The following is an 18,227-nucleotide window of genomic DNA, read 5'->3' as shown; positions in this document are numbered from 1 at the left end:
GGAGAGTGGGTTCATGCCCTAAAAAACTCTACCCTGAAAGATCAAAGCAACAGGGTTTGTAAAGGTAAAATCCACAAGGAGAGGAGGGATAATACATGGATACTAGGGTCAAGATGACCTGAGGCCTATTCGAAACTAATATCAATTACAATCTTGGCAATAGACAAATCACAATCTCAACATTAATCCAGGTGTAGTTTATCCGTTTTAAGTTTGAGTGATCCTGCTAGAGAGTTTCTGTGCTCTGCCAAGTGGGGTGTAGTGTACTGTTATTTTATGAGTACTGCTATTGTTTGAGTTTTAGATTATAGTTTCAGACCAGAATGTCACGGTGCAGGGTGCTTTCTCAGGATGGAGTCTTGGGTGCTCTAAAATGGAATCCCTACTGTCAAGGTGTTACTTCACCTTCCTAATTTTCAGGAAGGCTGTTCTAGTGGTACAGAATATTCTCTGCTTTTGCATATCTGAGAAATACCTTATTCTGCTTCACTTCTAAAGCATAGTTTTGCTGCATATAGTGTTCTTGGTTGGAAGTTTCTTTTAAGACCTTGAGTATATTATCCTACTCTCTTTTGACCTGCAGAGTCTATGCTGAAAATTCTGCTGTTAGTCTAATTGGTTTTCCTTTATATGTTACTTGATGTTTTTCTCGGTCTTCCTGTGTCCTTAGCTTTGGACAATTTGACTACAAAATTTCTTGGAGATCTTTTTTGGTTGAGTCGGCTTGGGGTCCTTTGAGCTTCCTATATCTGAATGTCCATATCTCTCTCAAAACATCGGAAATATTTGCATATTATTTCATGTAGCAAATTCTCAATGTCCTTTTCTTTCTCTTTCTCTTCAGGAATCCCTATCATCATATCACTTACATAATGGTACCATATATTTCACATGGACTTCTGTTAATTTTTTAAAATTCTTATCTATTTATTTCTGTCTGATTAGCTTATTGCAAAAGTCTTGGGCGAGAGATGAGAAATTCTTTATTCCATTTGCTCTACTCTGCTGTTAAAGTTCTCAATCATATTCTTTTATTTCACTGATTGAAAATTTTCACCTCCAAATTTTCTATTTGCATCTTTTTAATGATTTATGTCTTCTTAGTGAATTTTCCATTCATGTTACTCATTGATTTCCTTATTTTTTAATTTATTTTAATAACCTTTTACTTAGAAACAATTTTAAACCTACAAAAAAGTTACAAAAATGAGAAATATTAGTTTTAACTTTTTTAAAAAAGATTTATTTATTTAAAAGGCAGAGTTACAAAGAAAGAGAGGGAGGGACAGAAAGCGAGAAAGAGGTCTTCCATCTGCTGGTTCATTCCCCTAATAGCTGCAATGGTTAGAGACGGTTTGATCCAAAGCCAGAAGCTAGGAGCTTCTTCTGAGTCTCCCACATGGGTAGCAGGGGCCCAAGCACTTGAGTCATCCTCTGCTGCTTTCCCAGGCACATTAGCAGGGAGCTGGATAGGAAGTGGAGCAGCTGGAATTCAAACCAGCGCCATATGGGATGCCAGCACTTTAGGCAGTGGCTTAACAGACTATACCGCAATGCTGGCCCCAGATTTAACTTTTATAAATATTTTAATATTTTCTTATTTTGTTCTATTCCTCCTAGATAGTGTGCATGTGTAAACATGTGCATCCCTATATGCATATGTGCATATACATGTGCACCTATGTATAAACACATGCATTTTATTTCCTGAATAAATTTCCTGTGTATATCATGACCATTTATTCCCACATATTTTAACATATATCTCTGCGAAAGAAGGATATTGTCTTAAATAATCCAATATAATTACTGACATTAAATGTTGTGACATAGATACTGAATTAGTCCATTTTTCATCAGTACTACACAGTGATTGGATAGGATAACATATTAAGAAGTTTATTTAGTTCACAGCATTGGAGTAAGGATATCACAGATCCCACAATTCCATTGGTTCAGTCTTTTGTGAGAGATTCACAAAAGACTGGGGGATAGCATTATAATGACGGGAACCTGAGTGGGAATAAGAGGTCACATTTTGAAAAAGGAAGCAGAGAACAAACCGGGGATTGAGCTCATTCTCCTGCAACTAGATCTTTCCAGAACTACCTTAATCCCTTCAAAGCATCACTTCCTGACAGCACCACATCAAGGAGTATGACACAAAAACCCTTGGAAGATACTTTTAAATCACATCCAAATCACAGTAGATGTTCTTTCTTTAATTAGCCCTGTGCGTTCCAGTGCTGTTGCTTTATCAAACAGTGGTCTTTACTGTACTTTTAAAATTTTGTTTAGAACTAGACATTATAGTTAACTGTCATATATCTTTAATCTCTTCTAATATGAAATATTTCTTTATCTTTTATTTGTCTTTTATGAATTTTTTTGAAGAATACAATCCTTAAACTTTGTGCACTCTGTTTGTTATTAAATACATTTTTTTGATATAGCTAGCTGATTTATTACAAATTAATTTCATTCAAACAGAACTTGTATAAACATACAAAATATGTTAACAATTAAATCAATTTTGACACTTAAAAATATAACATTAGCACCAATCCATATTCCTATTAGGGAGGAATTAATTATGATAATAAATCAACATAATGAAATCCCACATACCCATTCAAAAATACAATGTTGTGGTAAGTATATATGTGCTTGATTTATCATTACTTGAATAAAAATAATTTCTGTAAAAAACATGATTAGTATGATCTATTTTATCCATTTAGTAGAGTACTGCAGCTTTTATGAAACTATGACTGAAACATATTTTTAAAAGCTTATATAATATTATTTTGTATCAAAGACAAATTTAAAATAATTTTAAGTTTTTAAGACAAATCTAAATTACTAAAACACTCCTAAATTATTTTAAAAACTTAGAAATGTTATTATTTGATAATTTTCTGATATTAGATACATCAATTTGTGATGTTAAAATATGGCATCAAGCATTTTATTCAATATAGGACTTTTAATGGCAAGTTCTCACTACAAATTCAGAAAACAGGTGTCTATTACTGCTTTGGAATACGTGGGGTTATTGTTAATTGATTTAGCTGATAATTTTTGGTAATAGAATATAGAATATAGAATGCTTTCCATGTTGAAGCTTATTGTGTCTGTATAAAACAACTATCAAAATAATTTATAGAAGTTGTCTTTTGAATCAACTTGTAAATAAAGTCACATGTACACATGTCCTCTACATAATGAACAAGCATGTCAATTTCCCCACACCAAAGTCATACAATAGGCAGCAGAATATTGCTGCTAATTGGTGTGTTTTTCCTTGGAGAAGTGAAAATTCTAACCTTTTACTTGACAGATGTTTGAGTAAAATGCCACATAACATTTTGAAAGCTTATCTGTGCTCTTTACAGTTATGTTTATGCTGCCTCACATTCAGAGGCAAACAAATGAAAAAGTAAACAAAAGTAGAAATATGACCTCATGAGTCATTTATAATAAACATATACATTAAAAGCAAGTTAATTTCAGAAATGTAATATATTTGATGAACTAGTCAAATAACACATCAGTCCAGAAAAGCATATTTCTAAACATTTGGAACATTTAAGAACAAATGGCATTCAGGGTGGTCAAGAGATTAGCAATTATGAACAAATGTAATAACTCTTTTATGAAAACAAATTCACAATCCTTAAATGTTCGCTACATTCATTTTCATCATAATTTAGCTACAAATGACTAATACTCTAATAATGGTGACAACTGTTTTTTAGAGTTAACAAAGTTTTCTCCAAATATCATCTGGTATGCACAAATGTGGGAGGGAGGAACATCAGATATTTTTTCATACATTTGGGATAAGAAAATCCAGTCTCTAAAAAGTTAACTGAATTTCATTTGAAAACTAAGGTTTGCTTATAATATTTTCCACATCATTAATGGCACATATGATCTTGAAGAGCCCACCACCACTTGCCCAGGATCACTGTAGAAATGTATGCCAATGATACTGAAGGGTTATCTAGATATTTTCTTTAACATGAATCAATATGTGTTCACAATACAAAATTCGTTAAATAGAACATATTAAGAAAGCATATACTAGGGCTGGCGCTGTGGCGCAGTGGGTTAAAGCCGTGGCCTGCAACACCAGCATCCCAATATGGGCACTGGTTCGAGTCACGGCAGCTCCACTTCCAATCCAGCTCTCTGCTATGGCCTGGGAAGGCAGTAGAAGATGGCCCAAGTGCTTGGCCCCTACACCTACATGGGAGACCTGAAGGAAACTCCTAGCTCCTGGCTTTGGATCTGCACAGCTCTGGCTGTTGCGGTCATTTGGGGAGTGAACCAGCAAAGAGAAGACCTTTCTCTCTCTCTCTCTCTCTCTCTCTCTCTCTCTCTCTCTCTCTCTCTTTCTCTCTCTGGCTCTACCTCACTCTGTAACTGTCTTTCAAATAAATAAAATAAATCTTAAAAAAAAAAAGAAAGCATATACCACACTTCTACCCAGACACAAATAGTAATAGTATATCCACATAAATGCTTGATGTTTATCTCAATTCTTATTTTCCTACATACAACTATCTACACAAGTTCAAGAAAGTTCTAGTGATATATACTTAGCTTTTATTATGCTTTAATGTAACTTTAACATTTTTATTCTTAGAGATTTATTTATTAATTTATTTGAAAGACAAAATTACAGAGAGAGATCTTCTACCAGCTGGTTCACTCCCCCAAAGATTTTAACAGCTGCAGCTAGACCAAGAAAAGACCAGGAGCCAGGAACTCCATCCAAAATGCCCTGTTGATGCCAGAGAATCAAGTACTTGAGCCATCAGCTGCTACTTCTCAGACACATTAGCAAGGACCTGGATCAGGGGAAATAGAGTATCAGGATTAAAACCAGCACTCTGATATGTGGTGTGATCATCCCGAATGGCAGCTTAATCCACTGTATACCCACCCTTCATTTTATATTTTATATTAACACTTCAGTACTATGCTATCATACAGTTGTCCTATTATTTACTTACCTAAATCTTTGTGATTAGGCAGATGCTTCCTTCAAAAATGCTCAAATCTAATCCCTGGAATCACTCGTTTGTTACATTCTATGGAAAGGGGCTTTTCAGAAGTAACTAAAGCTACAGACTTTCATTTAAAGAGGAGATTGTTCTGAATTATCTGAGTGGACCCAAATGAACAACTTGAGCCTTTAAGAGCACAGAAATGTCTCTCACTAGAGGCAAAAGAGATTCAACAGAAGAGAAAATCGGATGGATTTAAAGCTTGAGAGGGAACACGTTTTGTTGGTGTGAAGATAGAGGGGCAACATGACAAGAAATACAGGTAACTAAGCAAATCTAATGGCAAAAAACTAGGAAGGAAATAAGGACCTCATTCCTACAATCTCACAGAACTGAATTTTGGAAACAACCTTGGGTCTTAGATGAAGGACTTCCCTTGTCTGTCTTGTTCCCTGTTATAATTCCAGGTCCTAAAATTTACATCTCATTTGCTAAACCAATGAGTTGTATTTCTATTTTTGTGGATTGTTCTTTAATATCACTTACCAACATTTTCTTTTGCCCTCAGAGATAATTATAATGTTTGTGTGGCTTTATAGGAACCAAAAGTTCTGTATTAAATACGTAGTTTTAGTTAGGATCAGAAATTTAAAAGATGAATCTATTTTTGTAAGATGTACTTAAGTCAGAGTTAGAGAGAGAGAAGGAGAGACACACAGAGAGAGACATCTTTCACTTACTGGTTCACTCCCCCAGATGGCCACCACAGCCAGAGCTAGGCCAGGCCTAAACCAGGAGCCACACCCTTCATCTGGGTCTCCCATGTGGGTGGGTGGGGCTCAAACACTGGGGCCATCTTCTGCTGCTTTATCCAGGCCATTAGAGGAAGCTGGATCAGGGGTGGAGCAGCCAGGACTGGAACAGGCGTCCATATGGATGCAGGCATTCCAGACAGTACCTTTACTCACAGTACCAGCCCCAGATGAATCTATTTTTTAATTAGATTTGTGAGACCATTGTTCGGTGCCGCACTTAAGATGCCACTAGGGATTTCCACATCCTATAAGGGAGTGACTGGGTTCAAGTCTCAGCTCCATTTCCAATTCCAGTATCTTCCTAATCTGCACTGAGGAAGGCAGAAGATGATGGCTCCAGTACTTACATATCTGCCACCAATCTGGAAAATTTACCAAGACCTGGCCTCCTGGATTCAGTCTGGCATATGCCTGGATGTTGTGGGCACTTGGGCAGTGAACCACAGGGAACAGGAGTGCCCATTCTTTCTCTTTTTCTCTCTACCTATCTCTCTCTTTCTCTCTCTCTCACACAATCTCACATGCACACACACACATACATATATATAAGAAAATCTTATTTGAGAGGTAGAATTACAGACAGAGAGAAGGAGATACAGAGAGAAAGGTCTTCCATTGGCTGGTTCACTCCCCAAAGCCGCACTCCAGCATATCTAAAGCCAGGAACCAGGAGCTTCTTCTGGGTTTCCCACATGGGTGCAGGGATCCAAGGACTTTCCCAGGCCAAAGCAGAGAGTGTATCAGAAGAACAGCTGATACATGAACCAGTACCCATACAAGATGCCGGTGCCACAGGCGGAGGCTTAGCCTACTACTCCACAGTTGCTGGCCCCTTTTATCTACCTTTTATGCATTTGAAAGGAAGAGAGGATGAAATCAATTAATTTCATAATTAATTATGAAATGTTTTTCAAGTTTAAATCGAGTCCAGGTATTAAAGAGCTTGAGGGGGTACTGCAGAATTTTTGTTCTTCCATGGGTTAACCACAAATGGTTTGCCTACATGTCAGATTACTGAGTTTCCATGCTATCCTGCTCTTCTCCTTATCAGCATTGTTACCTAAACACTTCTCTTGTCCTGGAAACAGTAAAACTCCTCTTGCATTGATTGGTGTATTCAAAAGCTTCTTATAACTAGAACAAATAGCTGAGGGAACCTACTTGTGAAATGAAAGGTTTTATTTTGGCTCATGGTCCTGGAGGTTCATAGTCCAAGATTGGTAGCCCCATTGGCATGGTTCCAATGAGGGCAGTGGTTGACAGAACAGGTAGACAAGAAGGATTATATGGCAAGGTGGGAAGTAGAGAGAGAGAGAGCAACTGGGCCCAATTCAGCCTTATGTAACCACCCTCTTCTGAGAAACTACCTTGCAAGAACACACTTACAGAGCCCTACAGGGAGCACAACCCTGGGGCCAAGCCTTTAACATACAGGCCTTTGAGGAACAGGGAGAGTAATATCCAAACCACAGCAATCAGTGAGTTGGGACTTGAGCAAATATAGTAGATCCCTATGCATCTGGCATCCCTGCCCAAAGTGGAGCCCATCCAAAGCAACCTTGGGAAGCATAACTTGGAGTTGAATTTTTTTTAAGATTTATTTATTTATTTGAAAGTCAGAGTTACACACAGAGAGGAGAGGCAGAGAGAGAAAGAAGGAGAGAGAGAGAGAGGTCTTCCATCTGCTTCTTCACTCCCCAATTGGTCGAATTGGCCAGAGCTGTGCCTATCTGAAACCAGGAGCCAGGAGCTTCTTCCAGGCCTTCCATGCAGTTGCAGGAGCCCAAGGACTTGGGCCATCTTCTACTGCTTTCTCATACCACAGCAGGAAGTTGGATCAGAAATGGAGCAGCCAGGACTCAAACCAGCACCCATATGGGATGCCGGCACTGCAGGCAATGGCTTTACCCACTCTGCTGCAGCGCCAGCCCCAGGGTTGAAATTTAATATTTTTTTCATCATTGTTGAAATTCAAGGAAAGATGCCCAGTACAGAGGGAGTTGGTTTAATTTACAAACCTGGGACCGTTTCTTACCTCCTAAAAAACTTTACTCAGATTTTTATGGCTAAAGTTGTCTTCATTTTCTCCATTCTAATTGTTTTCTTCTTTTATAAGTTCTTCCATTTATTGTTATGTACTGGTAATGGGTAGCCTGCACCTGTCATCGTATTTATTTTCCTCTGCTTTCCTTATCTCTTTATTCAACTAATTTATCTGAGTAGTAGGAAAATAGCTGACTTCTTCATGTATTTCTGTTTTCTGCACTATTATCTCTATTATTGAGTGCACTGTTATGCATTTCACAGCATTTTCATTCATGACCACCTATTCAAGTTTAATGGAGTCACTCTCACCAAGAATCATTATAAGAATGTGAACTAGAATTTTTTAAAGATTTTTTTGTTTATGCATTAATTCTACTTCATAGGAGAACATATGCAAGATTCCTCAATGTGGCCCTGAAACTCTAACCTGTAGTACCTGTTTTACAGTTTGATACACTCACCCTGTTCATCCTTACAATGACAGAGATCATTCAGGATGAAGACAGACTCCTTGAGAGACTGCAGAGTTTCAACAAACTCAGACTGAAGGAGATGCTTAGTACTCTGATACACTTCCCAAAACTACTATTAAAATAAAATATCTTATCATCTCTCTCCATAGACTGTTCTGTTTGTTCATTCTCTCTATGAACGTGACATTTACAGTGTCCAGAATCTTATATATATTTTTTAAATAAGTAATTTACATGAAGGGCAGAAAGACAGATAAACACAAAGAGAGAGAGAGCTCTGTCTAATTGATTGAAAAGAAGATATGAAAATTTTGAATCCAAATAAAACCTCAACCTAATTTGAAGTCAGTCTGAAATACAAAGCAGACTGTGTATATATTAAGTTCCACAGTTTGGCTAATTGCCATGAAATAGTCTAGTGCTACCCTAATGCAATTGGCATGATCTTATTTTTAAATAAGCCTAGGTCTGGGCAGGGGTTCACATGAAGGAAATATCAATATGTCTCCCAGGGTCTAAATTGGCAGCAAGCTGGAGTCAGGAGCCAGAGACAGGAATTGAACCCACAGACTCTGAAGTGGGATTTAGGTGTCTTAACCTGTAGACTAAATGCTCATGTCTGTGGAGCTCTTCTTATTCTCAAGGACATGACTCGGGAATTAAGACAAGGTTTCTTCAGTCTTGTCCCTTCTTACCTGCATCTATAAACCATCTTTAGTTACTCAAGTGTATCATCTGCTCCACAATAATGTCTCTTCATTTTCCTGTTTTTCTAATGATAATTCCAGTAACAATCTAACAAAATTTGAGGCAAGGGAAGAATAAATTACAACTACACTTGTCACTGGTTATTTCTGGAATTAGGACAGGTTTTCAGGCTTTGCTTAATAATGGTTTTTCCTCTTCATGTATGTATGCATTCATAACCAACTATTTTGGTTTTATTTTCCTAAGTGATTTCATTGGTTACCTTAACTCACATGTTGACTGATATCCTAGGCTACCCAAAGCATTTATAATTCTTCTAATATGGAATTCATGGATCATAAAGAATCTCATTGGTTGCTTTTTCATGAATGGCTCTTTAACAAGTATCTCATATTTTAAATGTATATTTTTATATGTAAGTATACTGGAAATGTATTTGGAATTTAAATCCATGCAATAGATTCTTGGAAGAGTTCACGATTCAACAATCTAGTTATTACTTTTATTAATTTATATTTGTTGAAATGGCTGAATCATAAAATAAACTTTCAGATCCTCATATTTTTATGCCTTTCTCTGACTGCTCTTTCCTGTTCACATCAGCAGTGCCCTTTACCTGAAACTAGACAGAATTATATGTCCATCTTTCACCAGTCACAGAAAGATCTTTATATCTTAGTAGACATGTTGCTGCTAAGCCTGAATAGTAAAGCAAAAAAAATTGCACATGGTATATCTTATACTTCTCTGCTGACTGTGAGATTCACTTGCCTCCAAACTATTATAATCTAGTAAGCTTCTCATTTCAAATGAAATTTCTAGTCATACGCATAGGAACCTTGTTTGCTTTTAAAAATAGACTTTTCAAGAAATTTAGGAATAATTTTTTTAGGAATAATTTTTAACTGTAGTTCTTTACACAACTCCCTCTCAGCTCTTAAAATTTAATTATTTTATTTTAAATTTTAATTAGTTTTTAACATATTCAATGTAATTTGTAGATATAATTCTAAGAACATATTGATATTCCCTTCTTTCCTCTCACCCTCCTTCCTTCTACCTTTCTTTCTGTTTTTTAGTTTTTGAGATATTTTAAATTTACATTACAGTAAAATGAATTATTACTTCACCAAATAAGAATTTTAACAAGTAGAAAGCAAAGAGACTCTAGTTTAGTGGGAATTTATATAATGGCTATAAACAATAATTGAACAGAAAAATTACCATTTCCCCCATATATCATAAAATTTAAAGCAATCAAAGAGCGTTTTAACCACTGTTTTGACAAAGGCATAAAAAAAAACAATGTTCCGCAAAATTATATTTGCAGCAATATTGATTATGTATTTATTATTTGAAAGGTAGGTTAGCACAGAGATAAAGAGACAGAGATCTTCCATCTGCTGATTTACTCCCCAGATGGCATTAACAGATAGAGCCAGGTCAGGCTAAAGCCAGGAGCTACCAGTTTTACGTGGGTCATCCTTTAGGGTTGCAAGGACCCAATTAACTAGAGCTATTATTTGCTGCTTCCCATGGGGTACATCTGCAGGAGGCTGGATCACAAGCATTAAGAAGCCAAGATTCATGCCAGGCACGCCAATATGGGATACAGCTGTCTCAAACAGCAGCTTAATCCACAGTGCCACAATATTCCTTTAAAATTTGAATAATAGAAGAGCAAAGCTACTTTTTTTTTAACCATTTTTCTAAATAGAAGTCCCTTTATGTTTTTAGAGAATGAATACACCAGCCAAGTACATAAGATTTCAATAAATGGGCTGGCGCTGTGGCGCAGTGGGCTAAGCCTCCACCTGCAGTGCCAGAATCCCATATAGGTGCTGGTTCAAGTCCCGGCTGTTCCACTTCTGGCCCAGCTCTGCTATGGCCTGCGGAAAGCAGTAGAAGATGGCCCAAATGCTCCACATGGGAGACCCTGAAGAAGCTGCTGTTTCCTGGCTTCAGATCAGCTCAACTGCAGCTGATGGAAAACCTTTCTCTCTGTCTCTCCCTCTCTCTCTGTCTGTACCTCTACCTCTGCTGTGGCCTGGGAGGGCAGTGGAGGATGGCCCAAGTGCTTGGGTCCCTGCACCCGCATGGGAGACCAGGAAGAAACACCTGGCTCCTGGCTTCTGATCAGCGCAGCACTGGCCATAGCAGCCATTTGGGGAGCGAACCAACAGAAGGAAGACCTTTCTCTCTGTCTTTCTCTTTCACTGTCTATAACTCTACCTGTCAAATAAAAAAAAAATTGCGACAAGTATTCATGAAATTATTTGAATAAATTGAAATTATAGATCAACAGCAAATTTATGGGAAATGGTTCTGTAGCATTCAGCAGATTTTGTCACAGAAGAGTTTAATTAGCACTGTTCCTTACTGATATATTTTCAGAATATTGTTAACATATTTACATAAATCTCTGAACAATGCAATAAATTTTAAATCTTTCCTTTTTTATGCCTTTCTCTGATTCCTATGCTGATCACATCATTGGGAAAAGGAAAATCAATCACCCCAACTTACCTATATTTCACAGTCAATATGTTTCCAAATTTAATCTGTGTTGTTGTGAGAAGAGTTAGCCAATATTTAAATAAGTACTCATCCATCTAAATTATTTTTAATACTACCTTTATAGTTATCACATGTCAGACTTTTACTAAAGTAACCACTGATGAGAAATAAAAATGTATTACTCATTTTCTACCAAAGTTGAACTTAATCCCTTCAACGTTTAAGTAAAATACTATACATCCTTCTATTTCTATTTTAGTATTGCAATTTATAAATGAGCACGTCCTTTTTTCTGCATATTTTTCTCACCTTCTTTAGAAACAAGTATCAGAATATAATGGATATTGAGGTTAGAAATCAGGTTTTAGAAGCTTCACAAATCAATCAAACCAAGTAATATTAAAGAAACTGCATTTCAGTGATTTCTTTTGTTTAACGTTTAACATGATCTCAGAAACATCATTCAAGTTAGAACAGAAATTATTTTGATAGATGTATATTTGTTTATGAATGTTTGTTGGGGAAAAACCTAAACAAAGTGCTTTACCTGAAACAAACATGTGCTATTTCCAGGGCAACAGACAATAGCTATTTAACAGGGCTTGGTTTTTCAATTGTACTGTTCTGTGAATTTTTGAAGGTAAAGGGAAATAATATGCCCAGCTCATTGAAAAGAGGAATTTCCATCAAGGGAACATAATTATCCAGGTAAGACCTTGTCTCTGAACCTTGAGAGGGTTAATGATTATGATGATAAATAAAATGTGGAGGATCTGTAGAGCATTTATTTGTTTTCTGAAGAACCCAGGGTTCTTCCTGCATATTCTTCTCGTATCTCTGTATGATAGCTATATAACAGGCTGTGTGAATACCTCAGAACAATGGAAAGAAATGTGTGACCTCTTATAACCAGAAGTGATTATAAACTTTGGTTTTTTGCCTCACCTGAAAGGCAAGACCTCCTGTGACACAGCTTTTGAAACATCTTTTCAGGCCATCCTTGTAAAACTGACTCTGAGGAAAGAGTGCCACCTACTGAATCAAATTTCCTGGGTTCTATCCAAGGGCTGGTCTCCCAGCTATACAACTGTCCTAACATGCTTATGTATAAGAAGTCATGGATTACTGCACCATGCATGAAATAACTATATTACCTTTATTTCCAGTTTCAGCACTTTATGCTAATGATTCAGAAGCAGCATATATAAATTATTTCATTTATCAGTTTTTCATTTATTTTAAAAGTAATGCATGATGATTAAACAAACCTAATTTTCATATGAATTTCCCAAATGCTGGAATGCCTCACTTTATTGTCAAAGTGACCACAAGGGGGAGCTAGCGTGTAACTTCTGATGGGGGCAGGAGTGTTGAAGTTCTATAATTAATTGAACTCTTATTTCTGAGTAAGTTAGGAAAAGATATAAATATAGCACTTGGAATTTATTAAACTCAAGATAACATTTCTCAGAATTACATTTTTCAAAGTGCAATTTAACTCCCTTTTTAATATATATTTGAAATTTAATAATATTTGAAATATTGTAACATTTTGGGGACTGTACTTTCTTTTCCTTCCATGGTCTACCAATACACACAAATACAACTCATTTTAACCACACTAAATAACTTTCAATTATAAAATATAAGTATAAAAATACTGTTATGTTTTAAATTTCTCTCAATACTTCAGGATATTTATCTTTAAATACATGTCACTGTTCAGGAATTGATCATCAACTACTAACTTATAAATATTTCCTTCTGATTTACAGATTAAAAATGTATGCAAAATCCATAAATAGCACTTACAAACTTAGCTCATTTATTGTTTAAAATTAAAGTTAATCCCTTAAAATTATAACCTGCATGTCTTTGTTAAATTCATCCTATAATTCATTCTAGGTGTACACTGGGTACACATTTCATGTGATAGGAAAGATGGCAAGTGTATATCTCTATTAATATAATATTTATACAGTACAAAAGATAATTAAAACCTAACATTTCCCGGCTTTATTGTTTTTCTAATAGCAACATTTTATAATTTTAGTAAAATCTAGAAAAATTTTAAATACTGTTTATATAACTATTTTATAATTATATATTATTGTTACGAGGATATTGAATTCTAAAAATATATTTAAATTCTAAAACAATTATCTTGAAGTTTAAAAAAGCATACGTAATTTGCACTATTTATTAAGCTCATTTATATTAAAAAGAAAAATACATTACAGCAATTCTTAGTTGTGTGGATTTCTCAGTTGTATAAAGGTTAAGCTTTGATAAGTAAATCTTGCATGGTTATGAATAAGAGGTGACCACAAATATATTTTAAAAATATGGCCAACTATGGGAACAAGTTCTGAATGAAATACTATCATTCACTTGAATATTTAAATGTGATATGGAAAACCAAAACTTCTAACATCAATAATTCAGGTACTGAATTTAGTTTTTGGAAGTGCCTTGTTGACAAATAAAAATATATAAAACCAGGTAGTAGAATGATGGTAAAATGATAGAGAAAGGGATAGTAAAAAGAGCATTTTTTCCATTCATATAAACAATCACTGTGTTGAAAACATCAATATCAGAAGTGTCTCCTAAGAACCATATTTTACTGAACTAAAATGTATAGCAAGTTGCTGAAGAATGTTATAACTGATACCATCATGACTGCATACATAAACTCTCAGAACACCCAACTACAGTTAGTAAACAGAAAAATTTTAAAGAGTGTCTCTAAGGTAAAATTGTTAAATTACATAAAATTCCATTAAATTACATGTTTAAGATTATTCCTTAATAAAAATGCTATTAATTCAATTATTGGAGTAATGTAGCAGTATTAATCATACTTTATGAGTCTATAGACTTTAATGCTTCTCTGTATGAAGCCATTCCAATATAACAATTATTTTACCTTTGAAATTCACATAGACTAGCATAATATTTTCTTAATTAGGTAAATATTATATTTATACATCTTTCCAAATACTTGATTCAGATTATTGTGCATGCATATATTTCAAGCAATCACATAAGTTCTTTAGATTGTCAGCATATATGTATTTTTAGGGGAGTGATACAATTTTGGTTTAAGGTAGTGACTAATATTTTTAATTTTAAATAATAATTACCAATCAACTTCTTTCTGAAAAATGTGACTGTAAATATCTTTTTGTAGAACACCACCTTCTTCTAGATTGTTCAATGTAATGTCATCTGTCCATAGCTTTCTATGCTATGAAAATCAATACAATTCTTGAGCTGTTTAACAATACTGGTATCATCTCTCTCTTAAACTAAGATCAATATTTTAAGCATAGTTAAAAAGACATTCCTTAATAACTGAATTATAAATAGAAAAAAATGTGGGAAAAGATAGGACTTATGACATGCTTACAAATTAAGAGTGATCCTCAGGTCTGATTAAAGGGAAGGCCAACAATTCAAACTGAGGTATCCATTGATTCCATTTCCTTTAAAAAATAAAAGTTATAAGATATTAGAATGAAAATTAATTATTTGAGTAGATGTCATTCTCCAACAACAACATTCAGTACCACAGGTTAAATAAAGTATATGAAAATTATCTGATAAGTATTTCTCTTTTCTCAACACCATGTGGTATTCACCATCAGCTTGGTAGTTCTTTTTCCATACACTAGGGGGAGGTGTGACATAATTACTCTGGAGGGGTGATGGGCAAATGCATTTTCATACCACTGAGTGTCTTATTAGACGCTGTTCTAATCTCTCTTCAATTGCAAAATACTATATCTAATTAAAGCCAATAAATTAAACCATGATATCCTTTCCTAGGAAATTTCTAATCCAATTGTTCTTTTTTCTTATGCTAAGTTTCTCAAAAGAGTGTTTTATAATTCCCTTTAATTAGTATGTAATTCAAAAAACCAAAGATTTGTGGGTTTTGTGATTAATAAGTGAGTGTATATAACTACTCTTAAATTAACTGTTGCCTTTAAGGCCTCAAAGCTTCAGTTTCCAAGGTACCTTGTGTTGGGACAGATACTAATCCCAAAGAGACATAAAGCTGTAGTTAAGCACCCAAGCAAGCAAAGCAACCCAGACTTCTACAACAAAGCTCCAGCTTCATTGTTTAGCACAGTATATGCATGATAGACTACCTATTTACAGAATACAAAGACATTTTAGGATTTTAAGATCTGGCTGTAAGAGTTTCTCTTTGGATTTTTAAAGTGTAGAGTCTCTTAAGGGAGTGATAAATTTTGGATACAGATCAGACTGCAAATTCAGACTATAGGTTATCTTATTGAAACCTCCGGGAAATAAATAGCTCCTTTACCTGAATCTTTAAGCAATTATCCCAACAACAATCTTCAGAACTTTCTTGTAATTGGTCTGGATTTGATTTTCTTTGAATCCTGAATGATTCATGGTACAGACTTGTATGCTAGTCATTCACAATTTATAAATGGCAACTTAACTTCAGTATTTATGAATTGCAATCAATACTCTAGCAATCAAAACACTCACCCTTTCAATTTTTTTTGTTGTTGTTCTTAACTCTCTTCCAGAACCACTGGATCACTAGCAAATCAGTCTTCAATTGTGAGAATAGTGTGAGAAAATGAATCTTTACAATTACAAACTGAAGTTGGAGAAGAACGTGAACCTGGAGTCGGGATGGATGTGTGTGTGTGTATGTGTGTGTGCGGTTACCTATGAAACAGCAATCTTAACAGAGCTGTTGATCTACCTTCCTGACCTACAGTCTGCCTCTATGTGTAGGAGCTGTAGCAAACGTGATTTTTTTCAATGGCTATTTTGTCTTCAGGACATCAAATGCAAACCGCCCTGTGGAACTTTAAGACCCAGACTGGAAGTGCACAGAACACCACGGCTATTGTGCGTGCATGTGTGTCTGCCTTACCTTGGGCCTGGGCTGGGATGGAAAGGGGCGATGGACTGGAAAGGGTAGACCCCGGAGTGCCGCGTAGGCAGCTGTGCGTTTCAACAAGCTAACACGCTGGGATCGACAGCGAACCCTTTTCCTCAGAGGACGGGCGGCCTCCCTGGCCACGGGCGCCTGCGTTTCTTCTGAAATACTTTCGTAATCAAGTGAGTTTCCTTGCATGGGTGCCTGGGGACACCCGGTTTTTCTCTCAGGGTGAAGAAAGTTCCGTCGGGAGCCTCGTTGCTCGCGGTGTTTTCTCACCAGCGGCGTTGGCGGAAGGCGGGCCTGCGAACACCCTGGGATTCACACACCCCGAAAAGCACCGAAACACACACGGCACCGGGAAGAGGCGCGCGGGCACTCACCACACCACAGCACACACTCACCACATCACGCACCACTCACCACACGGCACACTCACCACACGGCACACTCACCACACGGCACACTCACCACACCTCACACGCACCACACCACACCACACCGCACACTCACCACACCACACCACAAGCAGCACCACACGCACCATGCACACAACACACCACACACAGCACCACGCACCACACCCCCCGCACCTCGCTCGCAAAGCCGCGCGCTCTCAGGGGTTCTGCGCCCTCCCTGGCATGGGTGAGTGCGTGTGCGTGCGTGCGTGCGATCGAGTGTCTCTGTATGTGCGGGAAAGACCGCAGCTCCCTTATTCTGCAAGCACGCTGCTGCTCCTATTTCTGTGTATATCGGACAAAAAAAAATAATAAATCACTGTCAAACATTTTTTTTATTCTCTTTCCCAGAGCAAGGGAAGCGCTTTTCCCGGTCGTTAGAGACCCAAGCGAGCCGGCGGCGGGGTTGTGAGCGAACACCGCCTCCGCCGCGCCCAGGACCCCGGCCGGCGGGCTGGGCTCGCAGCTCACCGATCTAATCAATGGCTCCGGAGCGCTGCGGACTCTGGCTCCGCCCCCACCAGTCTCCTCGCCGCCTCCTATTGGGCGCGGGCCGAGGAGGCGGGGCCTTTCTCCTCGGGCGGATTGGCTGGCAGGGAATCGGTATCAATGTTTAAGCGGCGGCGTGAGGTGAATAGTCAGTCGGCGAGAGACGCTGGGGAGAGCGCCCGGCGGCTGCGGCAGCGGCCCAGGGCGGCTGAGGAGACGTTCCTCCAACTGTTGAATTGAATTTCCGCCTTTCACCCCTCCGCCGCTTCGCTTGCGGAGATGGATTTATTCGCTTTGCAATCCGCACGTTTTCCTCAGGCGTTGGGGTGATCCTGACAGGCACCAGACTGAAAGAGACCACCCGTGACAGAAAAGGAGGAATTAAAAAAAAAAAATCCTCCACAGCAGACTGCACAATTAACTATGCCCACCGATGCCGGACTTTGTGACTAGACAACACTGAGAGAGAAATCTCGAACTGTGGTGCGGGGCTAAGCTGTGAGCAATTTCTGGAAGCCTGATTTTTTTTTTCTTTTTCTGGCACTCTGAGGTGTCTCACGCCTAACCAAGAGGAAAGATTTTTTTTTTTTCAAAAACAAATAAATAAATAAGTACCTCTAGCAAAGCAGACGCCTTGTTTTCCAGCACCTCGGACTCCGGCAGAAAGAGGTAGAGTAAAAGTGCTGCTGGATTCAGCTCCGCCTTCCTCCCTCCCGCCTCTTCTCTCGCTGCCGCCGCCGCCGCCGCCGCTGCTGCTGCTTTTTTAATCCCCCAAA

The sequence above is a fragment of the Oryctolagus cuniculus genome, chromosome 9, assembly GCF_964237555.1.
Source record: "Oryctolagus cuniculus chromosome 9, mOryCun1.1, whole genome shotgun sequence".
In the NCBI taxonomy this organism is placed as follows: Eukaryota; Metazoa; Chordata; class Mammalia; order Lagomorpha; family Leporidae; genus Oryctolagus; species Oryctolagus cuniculus.
The sequence above is the reverse complement of the archived record's forward strand: the minus strand, read 5'-3'. Positions refer to the sequence as shown.